The following is a 24,883-nucleotide window of genomic DNA, read 5'->3' on the forward strand; positions in this document are numbered from 1 at the left end:
GCAAACTTCCGTAGGCCCTTGCCTTCAACAGAACTCAGCGGTCTCATATCAAGCGCTATGAAGGATACCATAGCACTGCAAACCTCCCGTGCTGCCTCGAGGACTTGTTTATTCGAAGAAAAGAAAGAGCTTATCTGCAATTGTGCTGTATTCTTACAATTTCGGATATGGTTGCGTAGGTGTGTCGTACCACTCGAATACTTGTGGTGTTTCAATGTACCATTGCAGATATTGCATTTAGCAAACCCAGTGTACTCGCCATTCTCGTATATCAGGGAGCAATCTCTCCATACATCACTCTGTAATCGCCGCTTCTTGGGTACTGGTACTAACTCGTTGCATGTCGATGGTCCTTTGTCCATTGTAAGAAGTGAATGTCCGTAAGTTTGAAATCACAGCTAAACCAGACTGGAAACTTAGTGGTTTTCGAGAATAAGTTAAGCATGATAAAAGGATTTTTAGCCTGAATGGAAAATCTTATCCGATTCATGGGTGAAATTAGAAAGAATTGAATGATGTGCGAAAAGAGTACATTGACTCAGTAATAATTCCAATCCCAAACTTTTGTGGGTGGTTTTAAGAGTTTCCACTTGAGGACTGGCCAGATTTAATGTAGCTTTTACCATGGCTATGGCTAAGTGTTGCCACTCAAGGTTTGTGAAAAAACACTAGATTTGCCAACTAAAGTAACACCAGATCGACAAAAAATACACTGGTTTTGAATTTAGGTTGAATCTATTGCCTCAACTGTAAAATACGAGGGGAATGCATTGACTAACACCAATGAATTTACGAGAATACTTATTAAATGACAAATTGATCACGTTTTCTGAAATCTATACATTTCCCAATAGCAAATTTGATTTTTTGGGGGTCTAAACTAAAACAGATTCTCGCGATTAAAATAACATCCATTCGATTCAATCCGAGCGAGAGATACATAATTGTTGCCATATTAACTTCACCTGTACTAGGAAATGCCGATTAGATTAACAAACTGCCAGTCGCGGTCTGGTAAAAGATTCAACTTGAAGTCCCGAAAATGATGTTCTCTATAGTCCGGTTAGTCCTGAATACACATCGGCATCGCCATTCATATTTATAAATGGTGTCGAGAATCATGGGTTATTCTCAGGATCTACACTCTGGGCACTCTGCTAGTGATGGAAAATAGAGGCGGAAACGCACTAGATTTGCAAAATTTTAATAAAAAATACACTAGGTAAAGCCAAAATATACTAAATCTACTGTAAAATCACTAGCAGTGGCACCACTGCTGACGATTTCCATTACAGAGACCCACGTGGCACTCAAAAGTAAACAATAAACATACAACGGCGAAACCCGGCGTGAGATCTGTAGATCTCTAGACACGACGCATCATTGACATACTGATTAGGGTGGAGTGAAAATGACTTTTTTTTTTCAAATCAAAAAATGCCTTCCTCAATCCTGACAAATGACCTAAAACTTCAATTAAAAGTGACTTCAGGGTGTTGCCCCCATTTTCCAGCCGGCAACCCCCCAATTTCTGCGCGTGAGGGGGGGGGGAATGGCCCGTCTCGGCAACCGCTGGTCGTAGAGTCATGATATATAGCTCAAAATCTGCGGAAGCATCATGTTTCTATCTGTCTTCTGAAGAAAGTTTTCTCTATTGTGAACACAAAATGAGTTATAGCCAAAAAACTATATATACGCACATTTTTGTTGAAATTCAGCATTTATTCCGACGAATTATGATCTGTCATTAGTTTTTTTTAAAAGTAAAGTAACACACTGGCAATACCGAATATTGGGCCCATATTACAAATATATTCACAACACAGTCCTTTTAAAATCGGTTCAAAACATCATAATGAAACATTCACATTGAACGTCTTATATTAAAAATGCATTCTTTTGTCAAGTTTTTTCATCAGTTTATGAGACTTAATTTTTCGGCGAATGAGGCCATCTCGTCTTTGAAATTCCGAAACGTGCCCTGATGCTTCTGTTACGAGCTTTACATGATGTTCCATGCACTGTTTGATTGCGGCATGGATGAAACAAAATCAGAGGCTTCTCGCGGCATTCTTCTAACTCTGCATCAGTGGTCCAGTGATCTTGGGGGCTTGACGTAACTAAGACATCTATCGACTACTCGGGACCTATCATCTGGAATGCATTACCATCACATATCCGTAAATTGCCTTATAATAGATTCAAAAAAGCTTGATCACCTCTTGTCGTTACACTAACACTGTTGCCCTACCTCGCCCAGACATTGCTTCATTGATCATTTGCCACCATTGTTTAATTTTTTTTCTATTTTCCTTTAACTAAACATTTTTTTACAGCCAGCCAGACTGTTCTGAGTCAAGTGTACCTGTTTGATACTGGTGTGATCAGTAGATGACCTTCACGGTCTTATCGATCATTCCTATCTAATACCGAATACTGTGCACGCATATTTTCTGTACCACCATCACTGCCGTTTGTTATGTATTTTGGTTCGATGAAAATAAAGACTCTCTCTCTCTCTTAAACTGGGACTTGATATATCTAGATATCCCTGGGTTACCATACGTCATCCTTTGGGAGGATTTGTCCTCCTTTTGCAAGAAATCGAAAATGTCCTCAGAGGACGCCCAAATGTTCTCCTTTTCTGCAAATCGTCCACCTTTCTAGCCGTGACAGTAAGGCTATACAGGGCAACTAAAATTGCCAGAAATGACGCTAAATATGGATTTCGACGGCAGAACCGTCACGACGTTGACTAAAAAAGGGTTAACGTCAACCGAATTTACGCGAGAGCCGGTCGATCTTTTCTATTTTAGTCAACCCAATAATAATTCCAGTAATTTTTTTCAAATTACTCGTTTTTTCGTCCGCTATCATATCTATTGTAACTTTTAAAATGTGTCGAGTTTTTCGGATCTCCAAATTTGGTCACCCCAAATAATTAGATCGTGATAGTAGTTTAAACCTTCACAAGCAGCAACCAGTGCTGCCACTCGAGGTCCGTGAATAAAAACACTAGATTTGCCAACTAAATAACATTAGATCGACAAAAATTACACGATAGTTTTGAAATTTATGGCAAATCTATTGCATTAATCCTAAAATATGAGGGGGTGCATTGATAAACACCAATGAAGTTACGAGAAGACAACAGATGACAAATTCATGACGTTTTCTCTAATATATTTCACATCAGATACTATTGATGATTATTTATTTCCCCATAGCAAAGTCAAATTTTTTCTGCTCTAAACTGAAACAGATTCTGGCGAAAATGAATAGTATATATCAATTACATTCGATTGAGGGATATAAAAATTGGTGGAGCGCCATACACTCACATATCAGTGAATGGTTTTCAAGCTTTTCCACATTAAAAGGATCAAAGCCAAATCACTATAGGCAAACAATAATCTCTTTGCAAAATTAGACTTGAACATTATGACGTCGCACCAGGGCCGTAACAGCACTTCGTCAGCCCCCCCCCAAAACGTTGGCCTTGGGCCCCCATGGGGTGATAAACCTAACTTATGGGGGGCTTCGCCCCCCAGACCCCCCTTTGGCTATCCGCTTTTTTACGCTATTTCACATCTCCACTGGGTGTCCGTTAGGTCAGACAGCTTTTCCCGCCTAGACGCGCGAAGCGAGAAAAATTTCAGTAATTCAAGAATGTAATCGGGCGATATGATCGGGAATTACATATATATTGCTATAAATTTTGATCCTCTCTCTGCTCACGTAATCAGATTTACCGGTAATAGAGCTGAGCGAAGTCTGTTTTAAAACGTAGGACCGTTCAATAATAATTAGACATCTTCGGGCGTATACCCATTGGCAGGAACGAAACAGCACTTCGTCAGCCCCGCCCCCCCCTCCACACACAAAAACTTGGGTTTTGGGTTCTCATAGGTTGATAAACCGACCCCTTATCACAGTGTGCACTGTTTAGTGAGCCAGCTCGAATTGCGAAAATTTTCGATAATTCATGATACAATCGGCCAATAAGATCGGGAATTGCATATATATTGCTATCAATATCTTGTCCTCTCACGTTATCAGATTTACCGGAAACTGTAGGGCCCGTAAATAATAATTAAACATCTTCGGGCGGACGGACCCGTTGGTATGACTTCGTTACATGATTTTATTTCGTAACCTGCTGTCTGCTATATCAAAAATATATAATCGCTCTAACATACTAAACTAAAAAACACGATTTCAAATTGGTATTTCTTCACTGGCATATATTTTTTCCTGCTGGATGGTATTTGTCTTCTGAGGTTCGGATTGCCAAGACAGGAACATATGGCGCCAGTCATTTAGGCGCATATGGACAATTAGACCTATTATTTGGTATATACAACGAAGTTTTCGGTCTGCGTAAGGGCAGTCCATTTCGGCCAAGCTTTTCGCGCTGCCGGTCGTTCTGGCACACTTCTTGGAGTCGCATGTAATAAGTCCTAAATCATTATATATCTTGGTGCGTAGTGGCGTGTTAATGGCCAACGCCGATATGTCCATTTCTATAAATCTGGCGTGTTTTTTCTTGGGGGAAGAGTACCAAATAATGAAGATATTTGGCAGCTTTAAATCGCGCATAAATTTTCAAAAAAATAGTCTATAATTTATGCTAATTCACGAAATAATTTGGGGCCCCCTTCGAGCTCGCCCCCCCCAATTGGGGGGTTTGGGGTGCGGCAGTTACGGTGCTGCGTCGCACCATTTTTCAATTCGAATATTGCACCCCAAGACATTTACATCCTTGACGACACCAAGAATACATATCTAAGTGTATATCCCAGGATTACACAGAATATGCAATTCATGAATTGGCCAGGCAATTTGGGCAAGTTATCATATTCGCTTCTGACATCGGTTCCCTTCTTGGACTAGCAATCTAGTCTCACGCTAGGATCTTCGCTCAGCCAGTGATAGAAATGAGCGACAGCAAGGAATGTACGCATTGGGTCTGTTCTTGTGCTAAATGAGCAAGTGTGGTCGGATAAATAATTATTATTCCTCGGAGTATATATTATGTAAAGCACATCAAAATAACATTTTCATTTAAATGTTATTTTTTCATGACAAAACACTACATTTGAAGAATTTTGATTTAAAAATACACTAGAACATCAGGTTAAGTCGAAATAACACACTAAATCCACCTTAGGAGTGGCACCAGCACCACTGGCAGCAACATCATGTGGTAAATTGTCTGTTGCTACAGAGACAGGCAATTGAGTGGTTCTATTACGTCAAAAATATAGCAATAAATCTTTCGCGGGAAAATCCATGCAATTGTATTCATGTTATGTTGACGAATGCTTTTATTAAATAGTTATAATGGGGCGGGCGGGCCAAACGTCGCCACTAGCTATCCTAAGCATGGGGCGTCGTTGTCTATCGGTAATTTCTGCAAGTTATCATTGCTCTGTGCGAGATCTTGCTCTTCACAATTTTGTGCCGTTGATACCGTGACATCCTCGTGATAACAATGTCACGGCGCTTACGTGGTATTCCGCAATCCCCACACCACCACGGCCGTGTCAACCCATTTACATCTGATAGCTATCAATCGGTCCGTTCCATTCTTACGAGTAATTTCAAGCCCAACGCATCGCGCCTGACATATAGTCAAGGAGGTCACCTTGCCTTGGCTACCTTAGAAAGTGATTGTTTTTCATCAGACCATTGTATTTGAAATAGCAGTGACCTATTTTATACATCTCCACAACAGAAGTGATGAGCATCGGACGGAGTCGGATAGGGTTCGGACCGGATTCAACATACTTTTGAGACGGTCGGATCAGAATCGGATCAGGGATATGGAGTTCTATATATCACTGATTCGGATTCTATCTTCGGATATTTTTGAATAGTTCTGACCGGACGTGACTTGCTATTTCAAGGCCAAAGAAAATATCGTCCGCTCGACAGCCGAACACGGACAGTATAAACACATTCTGATAGGACTGGCATCACTCTAAGTCGTTTTGTCCAACGTACAAGCAAATATAAATCGGCTAACCCTTTCCTTAGCCTTTGGAAAGACTACTCTGCTCAGATGAACAATTAGGTTTCTTCGAAAAAGTTATTCGATTCCGATTCTGGGCTACATTATTCGAATTCGTTGCTTAACTTCCGAGATCGGACGACAGTAGTTATTATGATCGCTCTGGGGGTGGCAGGGGCTCTTATGGGCCCGCTGGTGACCTGCCGCGAAACTCGTGTTGGTGACCCCACCCTTTTGACCCCCCTTCCGCTGGTGACCTGCCATGTGTTCTTATGGGATCTCTGGTGACCCCACCCTTTCAGGTATAGGGCTCGCTGATGACCTGCCGTGAAAACTCGTGTTGGTGACTCCACCCTTTTCGAGTCCCTATCGCTGATGACCTGCCGTCTCGTCGGTGATACCACCCTTTCGGGTATACGTTGTGTCGATGACCTGCCTGATAACGTTACGGGTATAGGGATCTCTGGTGAAGTGGTGTTGAATATCAAGTATAGTAAACAGTGACGCCATTACTTAGTATTATATTCAAAAATATTATATATGACCAATTTGAAGTAATCCCAACGTTTACGGTGAGTGCGACAATGATATATCGTTATTCTTATGGGCGCGGCGATGATTCGTACTTTCGTTGATAGAATGCTAGCGGCATGTCGTACTTTCACCAAAAAGGGTGTGAAATAGTTTGCTAAATCTAGGAATCAGTCGCTTGGTAATTAGTTTACCACGTAGCCGGCGTAGACGGCGATTCCAATACCAACAATAGCCGCGTTCACATATTAACACTCCAAATAGGTGTGAAATAGTTTGCAAACCCTGCGATCGCTGACAAGATAATGTCTCAGACATACGCGACTTGATGTTACAGGCAGATCGATCGCTCACGCGGTGAAATTTTCGTAAGCAGTTTGTCACAGAACTTGATTTAACTCGTAAAGATTTAATAAGTAACGAATAACAGACCGCCAGTGTCGGTAACTTGAATAGCGACAAATTGTCACTTATTTCTACTCTAACCCTAATCCTTTGTGAAGTGTACGCTTATTCAAAAAGGTGCGAAATAATTCTAAAATCCTACGATCGCTCACAAGATAACACCTATAAGACATAACCATCTCTCGTGACTTGTGGTTACATACATCCCAATCGCTACAATGTAATATGTTGGTAGTTTGGTGCAGAACTGGATTTCACGAGTCTGATATAATAAGAATATTACCTATTAAGTAATAAGTACCGAATAACAGAACCGTCGCAGACGGTGACTTGAATATCCAAAATTTGATACTTTCCGCGATCGCTATATGTTTCACGTTGACTTTAGTTGTATGATAAGAATCATGCGAATATTCAAGCAATGTGTCAATTTGTCAACTTGAAATGAAACTTACTACACAGCTCAAGTTGATTCGTATCTGAATGTGTTAATTCGGTACAATTCTAATTATTTCGAGAAATCTTTTTAACGTGATCTTTTGATTCGACTGTAACCTGAATATTACTGACGCCGACTTTCAGTCACATTGAATTATTCACACATTCCACGCCGCTGTTTTAACAGTTATAGAATCAATACCAACTATCTCTAACCCGATAATATTCAATCATTTTGGTAATTTACCAACTTTAAATCCATTCGCGGATGTACTAAAGGTAAATCCAAATAATCCAAAATGAAATATTTGGACTTTGACATAGTCTGAATTGAAATAGATTGACAAACATGACTACCAACTTTCCCGCAGTCCCATTTCGATATTATATGCACATTGATTTGAAACAAGTAATGAAACATTACAACTCTATTCGCGATCCCGCTTTCCGTTTGTCAAAGAAATATTTTAACATCTTACCATACTCAAAAGAATTCTTCACAACATTAACAATTGTTAAAAATCTAGTTTTCACTTACTTGATTATATCACTACAACTCACAAACTTGAATTAATTCATCCTGGCTGTATTCGTATGATCGGTCTTTTTTATTCGATTGTAAAGGTCGTTACTATTCTGAAGACAAAGTATTTACTAATCGGTACATATACGATTTGACTTGGACATATTATATTTTGAGTATACGAGATTTGAATGTCCGAACAATAACTGAGAATTAATTTATCACAATTAAATCCGTATATTACAGCGTAAAAGATATTGGGGGGTCAGCAACTCTGTACGGTCGTAGTTACAACCACATTAACTAATCTACCCAGGCAACTCGTCATGATCATTCCTGAAATCAACACAAACACGACCACTGACTTGAGTTAACCGCGAAACAGCATCAAGTTTTAAATCCGCTTGCAGCTGACGGATTATTCGAATGCATCGATGGAGAATATTATTGAACTCGTCGGTATTGTTACTTCAACAAATTACACCGACTGCGAAAGTTAATATCGAATGGTAAGACTTGATCACATATTTGTTGATCACAGACATGACAAAAAAACATTACCGAGATTTTATAAACTAGTCATATTACTCTACACATCTATCAATATCAAAATGCGAGTCATCCAATTTTTCTACTAAAGTAACATTGCACTTTCGGATTCGGTATAGTCATACAAATTGTATTAAATCCAACATCAAAACAAAAGGATTTTTTTTTAGTTTATTGAAATCAAATCATTCGTCTTCGACTTGTGCTTTTCTAGATTGCACGCAATAATTCGTTACGAACGAGCTGTAACCAAAGTTAAGAATTCTTTGTGTCCACAGATATAGAAGATGAATATAGCTAACACAATCGCGAATCGATGTTTCAGAGTATTTCACGGATGTAATAAACTTGTTAGTGTCGCCTATCTAAAAGTATGCATGCGTTCGATTTCCATACCGACTGTTGCGATGTTTAGGATTCGTTTACAATGACCAAGAGTGAGAATTTAACATCAATGTCGTTACTGGAGGTATTCACAACAGAGAATCGAAACATTACACAGTGTGAAAATATATCTTTGATATCAAAGCACTATCCCAAGTACACGATTAATACTCAACTCCGTTCACACTTTCTTTAGAACGTGCTAAATGTAAAATATCACGAGGTTGCACTCTAAGACTTTGATCATTACAAAAGTAAATTGAATATGTTTGCTCGACGCATTCAATTCAACTAGAAATGTCTAGTGCACAACAATCGTAATATTAAGGAAGTACTAGCTACACTGTAATTCACTAAACGTGTTTTGCATTGTTGTTCATTTGTAGCATTGATTGAAATTGAACCCTCAAATAATAATTCCCGACACGAAACCAAACCGCTGAGAGTCGTTACCAACACAAAGAAACACTTTGTACGATGTTTGCCAAATGTACCCTATGGCTAGGTGTCCTAGAATTATTTGTGTAACACATACACCGACAATGTAATCGAAAATTTTTCCGTTGTCATTCGCTAAAGTAAATGTCATCACAATACTCTGTCACTAAAGATCTTACTTGTATCTGATTGAATCACCGATAATTAACTCGCTAAATCAAACCATAAGGAAATTTCACTCACTCATCAGATATGAAACAGCGTCGCTTAATCGGTGTAGATCGTTTTTCTAAATGCAAATCATACCTGACCAACAGAAAACAATTTTCACTCACCTTGTAATGAAACCAAGTGGCGGACCTTCGTTCAATATTTTGTTTGTGTCAAATACTTTGCAATAAACACAGTGGAGTGGTCGAGCTTTACATCAGCAGACTGTAATCTGTAAATCAAGCTTACATCCGACTTGTAACTGTATCGTTTACCTAACCGAGTTGTATGCACAGTTTGATATTTTTTGTTATTTGGTAATTGCTGAATATACAACTTCGAAATACTCCCTTGAACGTAATTTCCATCATCGTAATAATCGAAGTACATTTGTGTCGAATTCGTAACAGCCGACTATGACATGATAAATTTTTGACAAGTTATGCTTGGAAGATTGGTTGTATATCACGAAAAATAATTACCGCTCATATTGATACTGTTATCCATTGTTCGGTATTTTCAAACGAGTAAAATTTATTACTTGAGTAACTCCGCTTAATGCAAATGTAAACACAACCGTCTTTCAACATCACAAAGGCATCAATACAAAGTATACAATCAAACGCAACAAGTTTTACTTTTGTAGGTTGTGTATGGTTATCCTGCATAACTCATTTCTTACCAAAGCCATATGAAATATATTCATGTTACACGAAAATATTCACTCATGCTACAAACCTGTACAATGATTGGTGGTGCTTTCAAACTGTTTCGATACCTCAAGAACTTTATTGTCTGAATGGTTGTTCATGTATCGTAATAATCAAGTAGTTCAACACAGAACTAGTATTAACAGAAACACCAGAGTTGTTTACACAAAAGTTTGTATGTGTACAGTATACGAATACCATGTGTAAGTCCAGCACAATTGTGGTATCCATACGAGTTTAGTTAACACAATTTACGACACCGAGGTCGCGTCATCTTTCGTAAGACAACAAACCAAGGCTTCAGGATATGTCCATGTCATAGCAATGAATCGGCTACTCCAACAACAGAGTGCATATGTTTTCTAGTTACGGTGCTTACATCTTACACACAAATCAATCTACTTTGCTAACGAAAAGTGGTGAGTCATCATATGGTTATCCTCACTAGTAAAACATACTATCATACAAAATGGTCGTTATAGTTTGCACACCAACGGTACATCGTACAAGTAACAAGTCTCGAGAATCCAGTTATTCAAAAAACGTGAAAGTATTTCTACACCAAGTCGTTATGTTGACGAAGGCGTATATTGTAATATCATGATCGATTTGCATTCGTTGGTCACAAACTGTCACTACTCTAAATAATTCTTTTTCACTCAAACACAAACGCATACTTGTCACCATTCGTTTTCATCAAGTACGAGTTCAAGAAACTTACTACGACATGAATTTTTATTTTTATGTTGTGTAAATAGGTAATAATTAATTCAAGTAACACTATATTAACATCATCGAGTTGTGCTAATAGATTTACATGTGGTCTTGTGGTTTTCATCGGGACATACAGCACGAACTAACTGCAGACTCCTCTCTGTTGTACAGCTACTCGGTAATCGAAATGCATTAACATGTAAACAACGATCTTGTTTCGTCACACCAAAAATATGTTCACTGTCGCGATACTCCGCACAAGACGTGCATAGCCTTTTCACACTCGTAATAGTATACCAACGTCAAGCGATAACGTTTAACAAGACCAACGACACTGAACCCACGACGTTTACCTATGTAAAATTACCACTTTCACTTGCCAGTCCATCGTTTACCTGACTAAACATATTATTTTCCTTTGGAGATCTGATGTTTACCCAGAGTAAGAAACCTTTTTCACTTGGAAATCTATTTTTTCCTTGGCTAACAAACCTTTTTTCACTTGTAAATATGTTTTTTCCTTGGCTAACAAACCTTTTTTCACTTGGAAATCTATTTTTTCTCTGGTTAACAAACCTTTTTCCCGGGTAACAAACCTTTTCCCCTGAGCAACAAGCCATTTTCACTTGGTGGTCCGTCGTTTACCTGAGTAAAAATATCATTTTCCTTTGGGGATCTGGCGTTTACCCGGTGTAACAATACATTTTCGCTTGGAAAAATACTTTTACCTAGAGTAACTAATCATTTTCTCCTGGGTAACAATCCCTTTTCGTCTGGAAACTATCATTTAACTGAGTACCAATACCGTTTTCACTTGGAAATACATTTTTCCCTGGGTAACAATACCATTTTCGTTTTGAAAACTGACAACCACACCGGTCAATTTGATATTTTTGTATATTGTTACAACGAACAGTGACGGAAATATACACAGACTACCGGTTTCAGAGTACACCCCATCGGTCGTATCACGTCAATATCATCGGTTAACCACATACAATATACTCTTGTACACCGAAATGCACGCTTTGGAAAATTGGACAATAGGCTGCGATAGTTCTGTGATGTCCGGGTTCGTGCTTTAGATTTTCCAGAGTCAAAATGTCTGAATAAAACACCTCCTCGACGACGGTTGGTATGTGGATAACGGTGTTCGGAAAACGGTTGGATTTATGTCACCCATCGCGATAACAATTCCTGGTCGAGTTTTCCTCCGGCATGTTTGCTATATTGTGTCTTTATTGGTCAATGTATGTCTCGACATTCAGTTTGAAATCGGAAATGATAAAGTATGTAACCGGATCCGGATATCAACTCTGAATCGATAAACCAATGAACAATATTCAAAGTAAACATGTCACACCCTGTGTTTCCACGAAAAAATACCATCCAGACATACGTCGCGCTTGTTTGCCCACATCAGTATACGCGCAAATGGAGGTGTGTGACATTGCATGCAATGTGTTGGTATACAAACATCGATCCACAGACATTGTCATAGCCGGTAGTTTTGATGTAGATCGAATGTCACCCGATAACAATACCAATAAGCCACATTGCAATGACTCTGAGTCCGTCTGAGCATGACATACAGACACACAAACATGGAACCGTAACATGGGTTATTCGCACGACGGTGAAAGTGAACTGCACAGAATATACCAATCGAGCGTTCACAGACATTCACCGTGTACAATCATATAACCAGATTTTTGTTGGATATGTACGAAACCGATAAATCGATACATTTCTGTTCCTTCGACGTCAATAATACAAGCGTCGTTCCAATGCATCGCTCTAATGTAAGGTTCTTCAGGTGTAAAACCTATGTCAAATAACACCAAAGTGTGCCTTCTGTGTTTTATTATTTCCACCGATGCATCTTGCCTGTGTCGTAACACTATGGTGCAGGGACTCGAAAAACGGTACTTTGTAAAACGGATTGACATGACCAACTGAAACGACGTCGATAGCCTGGTGGTGATGATAGTTTCAAAATGTTACCGATCTCTTGTGGCGATGACCGTTTCGAAATGGCACCGGGCGAAATTACGATGATGTGTTTTTTGATTGCGTGTGAAATCACGAGGTAGTGTTCTATTGTGGTCTACGATTGCAGTCTTCACGGAGACACACCTTATTGGATCACAGTATCAGTCCGAGATTTGCAGAATCACTGTTCACGATATTTATCTGGAGTCGTTATGTGGGAGTAGTGACATCCATGCATCGTGATTTAGTGAAAGACTGATCGCAATCATTTCGAGCACCCGTGATTCGATAGTTCACCTTGGTCAAACGCTGCAGTCTCAGCAGAAAACTTCGGTGTCGACAACACGATGGATATTGACCGATGTATCCAATTGGTCTGGGTGGTCTGTCCGGAGATAGGGCCATGACTATCTTGTAATGTTACAACACGATATCACCATCGAGTAAATCAGTGAACGGTGCCGAAATATCGATGTAATAGCGCGGACTCAGATTCATTGCAATGTGGCTTATTGGTATTGTTATCGGGTGACATTCGATCTACATCAAAACTACCGGCTATGATAATGTCTGTGGATCGATGTTTGTATACCAACACATTGCATGCAATGTCACACACCTCCATTTGCGCGTATACTGATGTGGGCAAACAAGCGCGACGTATGTCTGGATGGTATTTTTTCGTGGAAACACAGGGTGTGACATGTTTACTTTGAATATTGTTCATTGGTTTATCGATTCAGAGTTGATATCCGGATCCGGTTACATACTTTATCATTTCCGATTTCAAACTGAATGTCGAGACATACATTGACCAATAAAGACACAATATAGCAAACATGCCGGAGGAAAACTCGACCAGGAATTGTTATCGCGATGGGTGACATAAATCCAACCGTTTTCCGAACACCGTTATCCACATACCAACCGTCGTCGAGGAGGTGTTTTATTCAGACATTTTGACTCTGGAAAATCTAAAGCACGAACCCGGACATCACAGAACTATCGCAGCCTATTGTCCAATTTTCCAAAGCGTGCATTTCGGTGTACAAGAGTATATTGTATGTGGTTACCGATGATATTGACGTGATACGACCGATGGGGTGTACTCTGAAACCGGTAGTCTGTGTATATTTCCGTCACTGTTCGTTGTAACAATATACAAAAATATCAAATTGACCGGTGTGGTTGTCAGTTTTCAAAACGAAAATGGTATTGTTACCCAGGGAAAAATGTATTTCCAAGTGAAAACGGTATTGGTACTCAGTTAAATGATAGTTTCCAGACGAAAAGGGATTGTTACCCAGGAGAAAATGATTAGTTACTCTAGGTAAAAGTATTTTTCCAAGCGAAAATGTATTGTTACACCGGGTAAACGCCAGATCCCCAAAGGAAAATGATATTTTTACTCAGGTAAACGACGGACCACCAAGTGAAAATGGCTTGTTGCTCAGGGAAAAAGGTTTGTTACCCGGGAAAAAGGTTTGTTAACCAGAGAAAAAATAGATTTCCAAGTGAAAAAAGGTTTGTTAGCCAAGGAAAAAACATATTTACAAGTGAAAAAAGGTTTGTTAGCCAAGGAAAAAATAGATTTCCAAGTGAAAAAGGTTTCTTACTCTGGGTAAACATCAGATCTCCAAAGGAAAATAATATGTTTAGTCAGGTAAACGATGGACTGGCAAGTGAAAGTGGTAATTTTACATAGGTAAACGTCGTGGGTTCAGTGTCGTTGGTCTTGTTAAACGTTATCGCTTGACGTTGGTATACTATTACGAGTGTGAAAAGGCTATGCACGTCTTGTGCGGAGTATCGCGACAGTGAACATATTTTTGGTGTGACGAAACAAGATCGTTGTTTACATGTTAATGCATTTCGATTACCGAGTAGCTGTACAACAGAGAGGAGTCTGCAGTTAGTTCGTGCTGTATGTCCCGATGAAAACCACAAGACCACATGTAAATCTATTAGCACAACTCGATGATGTTGATATAGTGTTACTTGAATTAATTATTACCTATTTACACAACATAAAAATAAAAATTCATGTCGTAGTAAGTTTCTTGAACTCGTACTCGATGAAAACGAATGGTGACAAGTATGCGTTTGTGTTTGAGTGAAAAAGAATTATTTAGAGTAGTGACAGTTTGTGACCAACGAATGCAAATCGATCATGATATTACAATATACGCCTTCGTCAACATAACGACTTGGTGTAGAAATACTTTCACGTTTTTTGAATAACTGGATTCTCGAGACTTGTTACTTGTACGATGTACCGTTGGTGTGCAAACTATAACGACCATTTTGTATGATAGTATGTTTTACTAGTGAGGATAACCATATGATGACTCACCACTTTTCGTTAGCAAAGTAGATTGATTTGTGTGTAAGATGTAAGCACCGTAACTAGAAAACATATGCACTCTGTTGTTGGAGTAGCCGATTCATTGCTATGACATGGACATATCCTGAAGCCTTGGTTTGTTGTCTTACGAAAGATGACGCGACCTCGGTGTCGTAAATTGTGTTAACTAAACTCGTATGGATACCACAATTGTGCTGGACTTACACATGGTATTCGTATACTGTACACATACAAACTTTTGTGTAAACAACTCTGGTGTTTCTGTTAATACTAGTTCTGTGTTGAACTACTTGATTATTACGATACATGAACAACCATTCAGACAATAAAGTTCTTGAGGTATCGAAACAGTTTGAAAGCACCACCAATCATTGTACAGGTTTGTAGCATGAGTGAATATTTTCGTGTAACATGAATATATTTCATATGGCTTTGGTAAGAAATGAGTTATGCAGGATAACCATACACAACCTACAAAAGTAAAACTTGTTGCGTTTGATTGTATACTTTGTATTGATGCCTTTGTGATGTTGAAAGACGGTTGTGTTTACATTTGCATTAAGCGGAGTTACTCAAGTAATAAATTTTACTCGTTTGAAAATACCGAACAATGGATAACAGTATCAATATGAGCGGTAATTATTTTTCGTGATATACAACCAATCTTCCAAGCATAACTTGTCAAAAATTTATCATGTCATAGTCGGCTGTTACGAATTCGACACAAATGTACTTCGATTATTACGATGATGGAAATTACGTTCAAGGGAGTATTTCGAAGTTGTATATTCAGCAATTACCAAATAACAAAAAATATCAAACTGTGCATACAACTCGGTTAGGTAAACGATACAGTTACAAGTCGGATGTAAGCTTGATTTACAGATTACAGTCTGCTGATGTAAAGCTCGACCACTCCACTGTGTTTATTGCAAAGTATTTGACACAAACAAAATATTGAACGAAGGTCCGCCACTTGGTTTCATTACAAGGTGAGTGAAAATTGTTTTCTGTTGGTCAGGTATGATTTGCATTTAGAAAAACGATCTACACCGATTAAGCGACGCTGTTTCATATCTGATGAGTGAGTGAAATTTCCTTATGGTTTGATTTAGCGAGTTAATTATCGGTGATTCAATCAGATACAAGTAAGATCTTTAGTGACAGAGTATTGTGATGACATTTACTTTAGCGAATGACAACGGAAAAATTTTCGATTACATTGTCGGTGTATGTGTTACACAAATAATTCTAGGACACCTAGCCATAGGGTACATTTGGCAAACATCGTACAAAGTGTTTCTTTGTGTTGGTAACGACTCTCAGCGGTTTGGTTTCGTGTCGGGAATTATTATTTGAGGGTTCAATTTCAATCAATGCTACAAATGAACAACAATGCAAAACACGTTTAGTGAATTACAGTGTAGCTAGTACTTCCTTAATATTACGATTGTTGTGCACTAGACATTTCTAGTTGAATTGAATGCGTCGAGCAAACATATTCAATTTACTTTTGTAATGATCAAAGTCTTAGAGTGCAACCTCGTGATATTTTACATTTAGCACGTTCTATAGAAAGTGTGAACGGAGTTGAGTATTAATCGTGTACTTGGGATAGTGCTTTGATATCAAAGATATATTTTCACACTGTGTAATGTTTCGATTCTCTGTTGTGAATACCTCCAGTAACGACATTGATGTTAAATTCTCACTCTTGGTCATTGTAAACGAATCCTAAACATCGCAACAGTCGGTATGGAAATCGAACGCATGCATACTTTTAGATAGGCGACACTAACAAGTTTATTACATCCGTGAAATACTCTGAAACATCGATTCGCGATTGTGTTAGCTATATTCATCTTCTATATCTGTGGACACAAAGAATTCTTAACTTTGGTTACAGCTCGTTCGTAACGAATTATTGCGTGCAATCTAGAAAAGCACAAGTCGAAGACGAATGATTTGATTTCAATAAACTAAAAAAAAATCCTTTTGTTTTGATGTTGGATTTAATACAATTTGTATGACTATACCGAATCCGAAAGTGCAATGTTACTTTAGTAGAAAAATTGGATGACTCGCATTTTGATATTGATAGATGTGTAGAGTAATATGACTAGTTTATAAAATCTCGGTAATGTTTTTTTGTCATGTCTGTGATCAACAAATATGTGATCAAGTCTTACCATTCGATATTAACTTTCGCAGTCGGTGTAATTTGTTGAAGTAACAATACCGACGAGTTCAATAATATTCTCCATCGATGCATTCGAATAATCCGTCAGCTGCAAGCGGATTTAAAACTTGATGCTGTTTCGCGGTTAACTCAAGTCAGTGGTCGTGTTTGTGTTGATTTCAGGAATGATCATGACGAGTTGCCTGGGTAGATTAGTTAATGTGGTTGTAACTACGACCGTACAGAGTTGCTGACCCCCCAATATCTTTTACGCTGTAATATACGGATTTAATTGTGATAAATTAATTCTCAGTTATTGTTCGGACATTCAAATCTCGTATACTCAAAATATAATATGTCCAAGTCAAATCGTATATGTACCGATTAGTAAATACTTTGTCTTCAGAATAGTAACGACCTTTACAATCGAATAAAAAAGACCGATCATACGAATACAGCCAGGATGAATTAATTCAAGTTTGTGAGTTGTAGTGATATAATCAAGTAAGTGAAAACTAGATTTTTAACAATTGTTAATGTTGTGAAGAATTCTTTTGAGTATGGTAAGATGTTAAAATATTTCTTTGACAAACGGAAAGCGGGATCGCGAATAGAGTTGTAATGTTTCATTACTTGTTTCAAATCAATGTGCATATAATATCGAAATGGGACTGCGGGAAAGTTGGTAGTCATGTTTGTCAATCTATTTCAATTCAGACTATGTCAAAGTCCAAATATTTCATTTTGGATTATTTGGATTTACCTTTAGTACATCCGCGAATGGATTTAAAGTTGGTAAATTACCAAAATGATTGAATATTATCGGGTTAGAGATAGTTGGTATTGATTCTATAACTGTTAAAACAGCGGCGTGGAATGTGTGAATAATTCAATGTGACTGAAAGTCGGCGTCAGTAATATTCAGGTTACAGTCGAATCAAAAGATCACGTTAAAAAGATTTCTCGAAATAATTAGAATTGTACCGAATTAACACATTCAGATACGAATCAACTTGAGCTGTGTAGTAAGTTTCATTTCAAGTTGACAAATTGACACATTGCTTGAATATTCGCATGATTCTTATCATACAACTAAAGTCAACGTGAAACATATAGCGATCGCGGAAAGTATCAAATTTTGGATATTCAAGTCACCGTCTGCGACGGTTCTGTTATTCGGTACTTATTACTTAATAGGTAATATTCTTATTATATCAGACTCGTGAAATCCAGTTCTGCACCAAACTACCAACATATTACATTGTAGCGATTGGGATGTATGTAACCACAAGTCACGAGAGATGGTTATGTCTTATAGGTGTTATCTTGTGAGCGATCGTAGGATTTTAGAATTATTTCGCACCTTTTTGAATAAGCGTACACTTCACAAAGGATTAGGGTTAGAGTAGAAATAAGTGACAATTTGTCGCTATTCAAGTTACCGACACTGGCGGTCTGTTATTCGTTACTTATTAAATCTTTACGAGTTAAATCAAGTTCTGTGACAAACTGCTTACGAAAATTTCACCGCGTGAGCGATCGATCTGCCTGTAACATCAAGTCGCGTATGTCTGAGACATTATCTTGTCAGCGATCGCAGGGTTTGCAAACTATTTCACACCTATTTGGAGTGTTAATATGTGAACGCGGCTATTGTTGGTATTGGAATCGCCGTCTACGCCGGCTACGTGGTAAACTAATTACCAAGCGACTGATTCCTAGATTTAGCAAACTATTTCACACCCTTTTTGGTGAAAGTACGACATGCCGCTAGCATTCTATCAACGAAAGTACGAATCATCGCCGCGCCCATAAGAATAACGATATATCATTGTCGCACTCACCGTAAACGTTGGGATTACTTCAAATTGGTCATATATAATATTTTTGAATATAATACTAAGTAATGGCGTCACTGTTTACTATACTTGATATTCAACACCACTTCACCAGAGATCCCTATACCCGTAACGTTATCAGGCAGGTCATCGACACAACGTATACCCGAAAGGGTGGTATCACCGACGAGACGGCAGGTCATCAGCGATAGGGACTCGAAAAGGGTGGAGTCACCAACACGAGTTTTCACGGCAGGTCATCAGCGAGCCCTATACCTGAAAGGGTGGGGTCACCAGAGATCCCATAAGAACACATGGCAGGTCACCAGCGGAAGGGGGGGTCAAAAGGGTGGGGTCACCAACACGAGTTTCGCGGCAGGTCACCAGCGGGCCCATAAGAGCCCCTGCCACCCCCAGAGCGATCATAATAACTACTGACGACATCGGGTGTATTCAACGTGGTATGGTCGTAGGCGGCAGTAGTGACAATCTGTGCCCTTTTATGTGACATTTTCCGTTTCTCTCACGCGAAAGTCGCCACGCTGCCAACGAGATGCCAGAAAGCAGATTGTCTGATTGCGCCGAGGCACTTTCAGACCAACTGGAGAGAAAAGTCTGCTAGCGGTCGAATATCATTGGCATCCTGCTTTTTTCTTGTACCTTGTCGAAAAAGACACTCGTGAGCTCTCGCTGTCAGAGTAGTTATTTTATTGCGCTTTTCCTCATGTCAAAACAGCACGAGATTGCGATATGATCAGACTTGGACAACTGGAAAATTTTCAGCGTTTCCAAATTAGATTAGAATTAGAATTACCGCATTCGCAAAAACTTGGAAATCGAATGAATTTATGATTGATAAATAAATACATACAGCAAAAATCCAGTTCGTTTCACATAACAGTGCATTCACATAACCAAGAGAATAATGGTTAGTTGTAGGGATGGTGTGAACCTCTGAAAGGTTCAGGTTCGTGTGAACGCGAACCTTTTTGAAAGGTTCTGTATGAACACGAACGTGAACCTCGTGACGTCACGTGATGTCATATTGCTAATTCCAGCCCTATCTTCCAATGAAATGATAGCCTATACTAATGTAGACGATACCTAGCAACGACTCGGGCCACATAATGCCACAATGCCGAAGTACATATTGGCGTTTAAAACGTCGCTAAATGTATAAACTGAGGCAATCAAAGGATATAATACTCCCATAAAATCAATATCTTTCGTCGCTTTGCCAACAATTTCGACGAGAACTTACCAGGGAATATAAGCTTACGCCTTAACGTTCTAGGCCAGACCGGACAATGTATTCAGCGTCTGAGTATTGCTTCATTGATATTGAGCAGAGTGTAAAACGGGTTTAGACTTGCTACCGATAATACCCTATTAACAAGTTATACAGCAGTAGCCAACACCTCAATCGCACGGATTTGGTTTTAATGATGCAGTAAAGATTTTTTGCATCAGAAAACGATATCAATTTGAATGAGCATCATTCGCTGACTACGTATTTCGCTCGTGATGTTGTGTGATTGCGGGTCAAACTCGCAGCACAGATGTCATTAAATATTCACAAACGGAAGGCTGGATATTTCGTGCAGACTTTTGTAACAAAGCAAGTATAACTTTTGAGATTGTCAAGGTGCATGCTCGTTTATTGTTGATTACTTATGCTGCCAGCTCCATGCATAGAGTGGCCCGCAGTTGAAATGCAATAAATCTGAACCAAAGATGTTATAATGAAGTGAAAATTGTAATATATGAAAAAGGTTCACAGTGCAGAACATACCAAGGTTCTGTTGTGAACGCGAACCTCTAAATTTCCGAGGTTCACACACAGAACGCGAACGTGAACCTCAAGTTCACACCATCCCTATAAGTAAGGCGATGGCGGCTTGGCACTGGATTTCCCTACGCGAGAGGCATATTCTTTTTAACTCGCTGCAACATGCCTCGGACAAGGAGGCATTTTCAGGAAAACAATAATAAGACTAGAACTAAAAGTGAAGCATAACGACATTTCACAAATTACATTATAATTAGAATTAGAGCATGAAAACATTTCACCGATTAGATTAAAATTAGATTACTGACATTTCGCTCTAATTTAGTGAAATTAGACAACTAGAATTTTCTAGTTGTCCAAGTCTGACTGGAGTGCCGTCTTTGCGTGAGAAGAACAAAGATGCGACTAGGCCTATATCTCGCCGTCATGAAGATATCGCGTTTCGACTTAAATGCCGACTTCGCGTGGGAACAAAGATCGCCGTCGAGAAATATTCGATCGATTCTGTATATGAAAAATATTTTGCATGTTCCACATTTGAAAAACAAGTCTTCGAAATGCAGTGCTCGCGTGACATGACACTTCCTGGATGTAATCGACAAAATGGTGACGTAACGCATGAAGCTACCCCGTAACTGTTTAGTATGGACGTGCTTTTGAAAGCACTATTTAAACTCTGTACCAGCAACCAGCTATATATAATTCTATTTGTACGAAAAATTATCGAGACGACAAAAGATCGCGTCGTCGGGAGAGATAGTTTATTCTTCAATTTATGTACCTTCGAGTCGACTTTTATGTAAAATCCAGTCAATCCAGTTTCTGGCAACAAAAATAGTTTGTATATAAATATATATAAATAGTGCATTGAGCTTGAAAGGCATCAGTGCGGCTCGAACACTAGCAGTTTCACGACGATATTTGATGATACAATTGTTGATATATCATAAAATGAGAACACAACTGAGATGGATTATTTCATATGGGCGAAGAGTGACAATGTGGTGTGAACTGAACCACGCCAACCCGCTACCTAAATGATATTCATCGATACTTTCGTGAAATCATACTGATCACCGCGTATCCACTGCGCGCGAAGCGCGACGAAAATTCTAGGCTTTACCCAACTTTTACGAAAATTAAATGTTAATACTCCGTGAAAACAGCCCCTAAATGCCTCAGGCTATCTTCCTGATTGGAAGATTGAACTACTTCTACTTGACAAACTGAAAATAGCGAAAAGTAAGTAAGTAGATCACAAAATATTACGAAGTAGAAGTAGAAGTAGCGAAAATCAGATCTACTTGAGTAAGTACCACAAGTAGAGGAAAACTACTTGAGTACTTCGAAAAAGCAGAAGTACTTCGTTACTGACCACCTCTGGACTATTCACGTTTAATCGCAAAGCTAGATTCATTAGTTGCTGATATTTCGGTTCTTCATTTACGAAGTCATATACCAGACTCAAACATTGACACACACCGCTTGAATTCAATGAGCTTTATACATTAATCAGATTATTGAATGATGGTAATCAGAAGGGTGTACAAATGCTATACATAAATCTATGCCGAGGTGCCGTTCCTTTGCATCGCAATCTTGTGGTGTTTTGAAATGGTAAAATTGTTAACAACTTTACATACTCAAACTCACAGCAAAGAAAAGTCTCAGGAATTCCCGTAAACAGTGTATACGTGACCTACCAATCCGAATAATGAAATCATTCGTAAAAATCCGAAGGTTGAACAGTATGAGACATAGGCCTACTCGAAAGGGTTAATATAACAAATACTAACACCGGCGATGTTGTTTTGATGATATGTTTGCCGTAAAAAAAATCATATCATAGTAGCAAAATTAAAACGGTGGGTTCTATTCTCGACCATTGTATGCGTCGTAATGCAGATGGGTCACTATTGTTCATCAGTAGATCTCCATGTTTTGCAATGTCTCCCCTTCTGTGAAATATATTCTCAACTGACTTCAAGCCGGCATTTCTCTGTTTCGAAAAGGTCTCGATAAAATGGATTCTTCATGATTGAATCAATCAAGTTCAAATCAAGCTCCAAAAGTGCGCGCCATAAATGACGCAAAATCTGTATTGCGGTCGTTTGAGCGGGGCATTCGGTAGTAATACTGGCAAAAATGACCTTTTTTAGTCAACACCACAGCAGTATTTAGTCAAATGTTTCTATGCTGTAATTTTAATTCTGCACGAATTTCTACTTTTCCTGAAAATGCAGACTGGGATGACTAAATAATTCTAGTTGACAAGTTGGACTAATTAGAGGGAAGTGAAGACGCTGTAATATGATTTGTGAAATGTTTTTATGTTCTAGTTCAAATTGTAAGCGAATTTCTGTTTTTCCTGAAAATACAGACTCTACTTGTAATCAACTAATTAGGGAAAAATTTAAAAACTACTTTTTGGTATGTTTCTATGTTCTAATTCAACGTATGACCGAACTTGTGCTTTTTCAAAAAATGCGGACTTCGAAAGCCAGACAATTCGAGTTGTATAAGTGGACTAAATGAAGCAAAATGTCGGTGATCTAAATCAAACCTAATTCGGGAAATGTCTCTCTGGTCCGATTTTAAGTCTGATCGGTTTTCTGGTTTGCCTTACAATGCAACAGCAGAACCGCATAGCGCAGGGGCGGGCAACTTCTCCAGTCGGCGGGACGGATATAGGAAAATTAAGTACTTCGCGGGCCGGATTGCTTAATCGATACAATAGTCGTCCATTTAACCACATATACAAGGAATAAATCATATTTAATGAATGTATTTTAACGTCAGCAATGTCACTTCAGAGCCATTTATCGCTAATAATGGCGAAGACAATGTGGATTTATGAATAATATTGTCATACAGGCGCCGCCATGTCTGCTTCTCTCTGATCAATCAACACACGGTACAATCCCTAATTAGGATTTTAAGGCGTTCGATAAGCCAAATTTACCAAGATATCAATTCATTAGGGTTGAGTAGGTGACGAGATAGCGTCGTTGTTCAACTGTGTGGCCTAATTAATCTCGATATTGAATTCATGCGGCCCGCGTCAGTAGTATATACGATCGCTCGCGAACTAGCGTTGGTTCTTATGGGTGCGGCGGTGAGGTGCCGCGAAAACTCGTGGTGGTGATGGCACCCTTTTGACCCCCCCTCTCGGCGGTGAGGTGCCATGTGTTCTTATGGATGCGGTGATGATGGTACCCTTTCGGGTATAGGCTGCGGCGGTGAGGTGCCTGAAAACTCGTGGTGATGATGGTACCCTTTCAGACCCCCATGTGGTGATGATGTGCCTATGTGGTGATGATGGTACCCTTTCTGGTATAGGCTGCGGCGATGATGTGCCCACGGATTCTTGTGTCGTAGTGAACTAACGTTGTGGATATAGGCCGCGGCGATGATGTGGCTGTCGTGTATTATTACACGGTCTCTACTGATTCACCATGTGTTCTTATGGGTGCGGTCGTGATTCGTACTTTCAGGCATCTCTCGTGCGGTGTTGAATATGTACGAGTCACCAACAATAACCGCACAAACGGAAACGTGGCTTGTTGTGAGGATTTACGCAGTGCGTGCGACAGACGGCGATTCGAATATCAACAATAGTCGCGTTCGCAAACTAACACTTCAAAAAGATGTGAAATATTTGTAAAATCCTACGATCGCTCACAAGATACCACTTCCGGCATATCGATCTATCACTCAATACACAACCGAAGTTGAATTGTAATTGAATGCGTAAATTTATCACCTCGACATCAAAATTCGAAAACAACAACTTGATGCTTTATGT

At 39.0% G+C, this 24,883-nt stretch overlaps 1 protein-coding gene across 2 annotated transcripts in view; it reads left to right on the top strand.

Moving 5' to 3' along the window:
- LOC145459839 (uncharacterized) overlaps window positions 1–24,883 on the top strand; it is a 311,519-nt gene that overhangs the window by 107,031 nt on the left and 179,605 nt on the right. The gene's annotated exons all lie outside the window — the stretch shown is intronic.

This window comes from Botryllus schlosseri, unplaced genomic scaffold (assembly GCF_051294905.1).
Source record: "Botryllus schlosseri isolate E-star unplaced genomic scaffold, Bs_hap1 Bs18a, whole genome shotgun sequence".
Classification (NCBI taxonomy): domain Eukaryota; kingdom Metazoa; phylum Chordata; class Ascidiacea; order Stolidobranchia; family Styelidae; genus Botryllus; species Botryllus schlosseri.